The sequence below is a fragment of the Triticum aestivum genome, chromosome 4D (genome assembly GCF_018294505.1).
Source record: "Triticum aestivum cultivar Chinese Spring chromosome 4D, IWGSC CS RefSeq v2.1, whole genome shotgun sequence".
NCBI classification, from domain to species: domain Eukaryota; kingdom Viridiplantae; phylum Streptophyta; class Magnoliopsida; order Poales; family Poaceae; genus Triticum; species Triticum aestivum.
Window position 1 is genome coordinate 207,230,812 of NC_057805.1, and position 5,622 is coordinate 207,236,433.

At 36.2% G+C, this 5,622-nt stretch overlaps 1 pseudogene; it reads right to left on the reverse strand.

The window, feature by feature from the left end:
• Positions 1-407: 407 nt before the first annotated feature.
• LOC123096820 (DNA-directed RNA polymerase subunit beta''-like) lies at positions 408-4,775 on the reverse strand (annotated as a pseudogene).
• Between the last annotated feature and the right edge of the window lie 847 nt (positions 4,776-5,622).

Below are 5,622 nucleotides of genomic sequence, written 5' to 3' on the forward strand. Positions count from 1 at the left end.
GGATTCCATTTCTTAATACCATGACCAAAATGAACTCCTGCTTCTATCATCTCTTTCAAATTAATGTTCCAATATCTGCTTGTCATTTTTTCAAAACTTCCTTTTTTTAATCCTACCATTCCATTATGGAATTTAGTTCTTTTTGAAGATTAAGAAAGATCTGAAATAGCTTGAAATAAATAATAATTGTTCCGAGAAAACCTTGTACTAAGATAAGAGTTGGCCATTGCTACATGGTATAAACATAACCACCTTAATGAATTAACTGACTTGTTTTACTTATTAAAAGAAAATATTAAAAATCTATATTTGACCTGTTAGTGTTCTAAGTTCAAAAGTCTAGTAAAGTCAAAAATATGTTTTATGTATTCTTAAATGATATAGGATTAAATGTTAAATGGGGGTTCTTATATCTCATAAAAATTGTTTGTTACGTCAGAATCTGAAGGAACTAATTCTGCATGGAGAAACAAAAAAATCTCTCATTTCCGACGCGAATAGATTTTTTTGTCGAAATAAAGGTTCTTTTCTTGTGGGGAACGATGCACAAATTTTTGGAATCCGGTACCAACGGGTATCCCCCCAGAACTATGTTTTCTTTCAAGCCTTTCAACCAATCAATGCGACCTCGTAGGGCAGCTTTTGCTAAAACTTGAGCAGTTTCTTGAAAACTTGCTTCAGATATGAAACTTTGGATATTCAGGGAAGCCCTTGTTATTCCCAATAAGATTTCCCAATAATAGATCGATTCATCCAAAGCTCGCCCTGCTCGTTCCGCTCGCAATAGTCTGATTAATTTCCCAGGCGGAAAAACATTAGACATTCCATCATCGAAAACCCGCACTTTTGATGTTACTTGGTGTATAATAATCTCTATATGTCTATTATGGATCTGTGCCCCTTGGGATCAATAAACCTTTTGGATTTCATTAACCAAAGAGATACGACTTTGGGCTATGGTTAGCTTAGCTCCAATCAAGAATCCCCAAGGCATCCCAAGAATTCTTGGTATACGCTCATTCCAATCCTCAATTCTCCTTTCGAGATTCAGGGATAATGAATCAATTGAACACACTTCAAAGATTTGTTCCACTTTTTGAAGACCTTGTGTTATGTCACTAGATCTCTATTTTCCATATATAAACGTAACTAACCTATCTCCCTTGTAAAGGATTTCTCCATAATGACCAGTAACAGTTGCTCCTGTAGTGGCCAAATAAGGTTTAGCTGCTCTTATAACAAAGGAATTCACATTTACAATGAAAATTTGACCGTATTTTTTTATGTGAGATTTAAATAGACATACATTTTCACAAATAAATTGTCCAATGTGAATTATTGCCAATATCTCTTCCCAAGAATCATGATGGACATAGTGACAATTCAAAAGGAATGGATCCAACATTATGTTACTATCAAAATTAGAAATCCTTTTATTTTCATCTATTAAAGAGTATTTAAGTTCTTGAAGTACTTGGAAGGTTTGTTTTAAATTGTCAACGAACAATTATTTTTTAACAGGATTTTATTATGCGTTAGTAAATAGTAAGATGAAGAAAAATGCGATATACTAGCTACAATAGCGCCTAAGGGCTTAAAAATTTATCGAATAGGAATTCAAGGATTCCATTCTTTTATCGCATTGGGATGTTTTGAATTCTTGAATAAACCAATTCTAGAACAGTTGGATGCCGACAAAATCATCAAAGATTGGTATTCTTTATTTCGATTCAACAAAGTGCCAATAGCTTCTGGATGTTGGCTAAGTGATTCAATCTTCGCCTTGGAATAGAAAGAATTGATATTGGTGCGATCTAACCTATTATGGGGAATCGGTCCTGCACTTGTCCTATCATACCTTTTTCGTGTATAAAAAATAGTGGACTGGAGTAACTTAATTCTTAGGAAATCGCGAATAAGATCATTTGCTATTACCTCAACAAGGGAAGCACCAACCTTTTCTTTTTCTTCTTGTTCCCAATTCACTACTAAGCAAGTTATAACAAATTGACAATTTGTGTGATAAATTCTTTGAGTTAACTTGCAATTTTCATGAGAAATAAATTTGACAAGTTGAATTTGGAGATTATTTTCTTCTTGCAAGAGATCCTGCGGGAAAAGTGTTGCTAAATTTCTTCCTTCGTCCATTTCATATGCCACTATAGGGCGAACGGAAACAAAATACTTTTCCTTGCTCTTGAGAATTTTTTTCCGTTGAACATATACCCAATTTTTCCTTTTTTTATTCCTTAGAATCTTTTTTTTGTCCTTCTGGCGGTATCAAACAGCCACCTAATATCTTATCCGCCTCTTCGGGAAAATGAATATCTCCGAAAAATATTTTGAGTTCCGTATGGCTTTTTTTTCTCTTCACTCGGACCAGTCCGCCTAGTTGACTTCTTGTATTTTTTTATTTGTGTATCCACTCCAATAATACTATGTCAAGTATCTTTGGGGATGAGGATCTCGGCAAGATATGAAGTTCTTGAAGAATGAAAAAGAACCGATCTACTTCTCTTTGGTATTTTAGACTAAATTATTTTGTTCCTCAATGCTCAATCAAACCCTCTTTTTTTAAGATGGACTCTTCCTCTGGGCTCTCGTATTCGTCCTCTGAATCTTCTTCTGAGTCTTCCTCTAAAGTACCATTTTTTCCTCTGCGCTTTCCCGGGGGATGCCATATTCGTCTTCTGAATCTTCCTCTGGAGTTTCATATTCGTCCTCTTGGGTCCTATATTTGCTCTCTGGGCTCCCATATTCCTCTTCTGAGTCTTTCTCTAAAGTCCTACATTCGTTCTCTGGGTTCCCATATTCCATTTCTGGGCTCCCATATTCGTCTTCTAGGGTTTCATATTCCTATTAGTCTTCTAGGATTCCATATTTAGATTCTTCTAGGGTTTCATATTCATATTCGTCCTCTCGGGTCCTATATTCATCTTCTAGGGTCTCATATTTCTCTTCCGAGTCTTCCGGTCGAGTCCTATATTCTTCTTCTAGGGTCCTATATCTAAATTTAACAATTCCTGAACCCTTTTATCTTTTTTGTATTGGAGATCGTCAAAATAAGCAAAAATAGTATTTCTATGTAAAACATCCATAAGGGGGATTTGAATCGAAATCCCAAAACAGGATATTAGTTCTTTCTCTTGTTCTTGATGATATTGTAATGGAATGACGAACCTATTTCTTTGCTTTGTCGCCAACAAATCTGAATTATCTTGAAAAATAGAAGGATGGATAAAATTCCAATGGCCATTGGACATGATTCGATCCGACGTTCAATAATCAAGAATTTCCCTATCTTTTTTACCATAAGTATTCATTTGATCTTGATCCTCGTGGAGTGAAAAAGACAATATACGGGATCTGCACATACTTACTGATAATATCGATATATGGCTTGTTTTTGGTAATCGGCAAAGATTACCATATCGATATTCGAGTGCATGGTAAACATCAGTACTCCAATGCATTTCGTAGTCTGGTTCAGAATAATATGCTTTTGTACCCTTTCTTTAAAATGTAAAGTGGATGTTCCGGCACGAATCTCCGCAATTACTTGTTCGGATTTTACATATTGATCATTTTGCACTAGAATCAAGCTTTTTGAAGGAATATTCACATTATATAGAATATCTTGACTCTGAGTAGTTACATGCAAGTCTATATAACATAGAAAACCAGGCTGCCCATGGCGGGTACATGTGGGGTGAACCAAATTCTCATTGAATTTTAATTTTCCATTTGAAGGGGATCGTACAAGGTCGCAGTACCCCTTGTGAATACTCCGCCAGTATGAAAAGTTCTTAATGTTAGTTGAGTCCCTGGGTCCCCAATTGATTGACCTGCAATAATACCTACGGCTTCTCCCACTTCGACCAGATCACTATGAGTAGGACTCCGGCCATAGCATAATTGACAGATCCAAGAAGTGCTTCTGCAAGTAAAGGGGGTTCTAATATATATTGGTTGTGCTCGAAAGTCAATTATGAATCGATTGACTAATCCAATTCCAATATCTTGATTTCGCGCGGCAATGCATCGTGAACCGATATATATATATCATCTGCCAATACACGACCAATTAGTGTTTGGACAAAAAGTTTTTCCATCATCCCATTTTGAGGACTTACAGAAATACCTCGGATAGTACCACAATCTCTTCTAGGCACAATAATATGTTTAACTACTTCAACAAGCCTACATGTAAGATATCCAGCATATGCTGTTTGCACATCAGTATCTACAACCCCTTTGCGGGCTCCATAGCAGGAAATTATATATTCTGTCAAAGAAAGTCCCTCGCATAAATTGTTTTGAATAGGTAAATCAATCATTTGTCCTTGAGGGTCCGATATTAATCCTCTCATACCTACTAATTGGTGTACTTGAGATGCATTTCCTCTGGCTCCTGAAAAAGACATTAGATAGACTAGATTAGAAGGTTCCGTTATACGAAAATTTGAATTCATTTCTTGTTTCAAATATTCACTTGTCGCACACCATATCTCAACAGATTGGCGTAATTTTTCTACCGCGTGTACAGCCCCATAATAATAGTGTTTCTCCAAAAGAAAGCTCTGTTGTTAAAAGATCCTCGATTCCAAACGAAATTGATGTAGTAGTGGCTTGATGGAAGCCCAGAGTCTTTAGTTGAACCAGTATATGGGATGTATATCCCATTCCAAAATGATCTATTAATCTGTAATAAGTCGTTTCATACCAGTTCCGTCTATCTCTTTACTACGAAAGACCAGATTAGCCCGTTCCGCCATACATAAGTACCCCCTTTTCGGCTGAGTAGGATTCGATAATTGCTGAGTAGGATTCGACAATGGGCTTGAGTTATTGATTTGAAAATTTAATTAACTTAATTGCCTCAATCTCAATCTGGATTCGCGTGGAAAATAATGATGATACTAGGGAAATCGGAATGCCCCCCGAAAGGGGAGGGGCATCGCCGAATATAACTTTCTTGTTTAGGTAGTGTATGAGTAGGCCTGACTAAATCCTTGTATGGCTTCCTCTATTTCTCTATAAAAAGAAATATGACCAAGAGTGGTTCGGATGTATATTGAACGAATTTCTTTTTTTCAATTTCCCATTATTATATGTGGGCATAAATCTCTTGATAAATCCCCAAAGATTCATATTGAACTTCAATCATAACTTCTCTTGACCCCATGACACGTTGATCCATGTTCCATCGTAGCCACAACGGACTATCTGAACTGATTAGTTTTTGTCTATAAGCTCCTAATGCATCATAAGAACTAGAAAAATGGGGTTCTTTATCTTTCCTATATTTATAATTATTATTATTATTGTAATTTACTTTTAGATTTGGATAGTTTGTGCAACTATTATATCTATTTGCACAAATACCTCGACGCTTTCCAATTGTTAATACATAAAGCCCGATAAGCATGTCTTGGGTTGGTACGCAAATAGGATCCCCAATAGCGGGAGATAAGAGATTCATATGAGAAAACATAAGTAAGCGGGCTTCTGCCTGGGCTTCCAAGGATAAAGGTAGACGAACAACCATTTGATGTCCATCAAAGTCCGCATTGAAACCCTTACACACTAATGGGTGTAAAGAAATAGTACGCCCCTCTACTA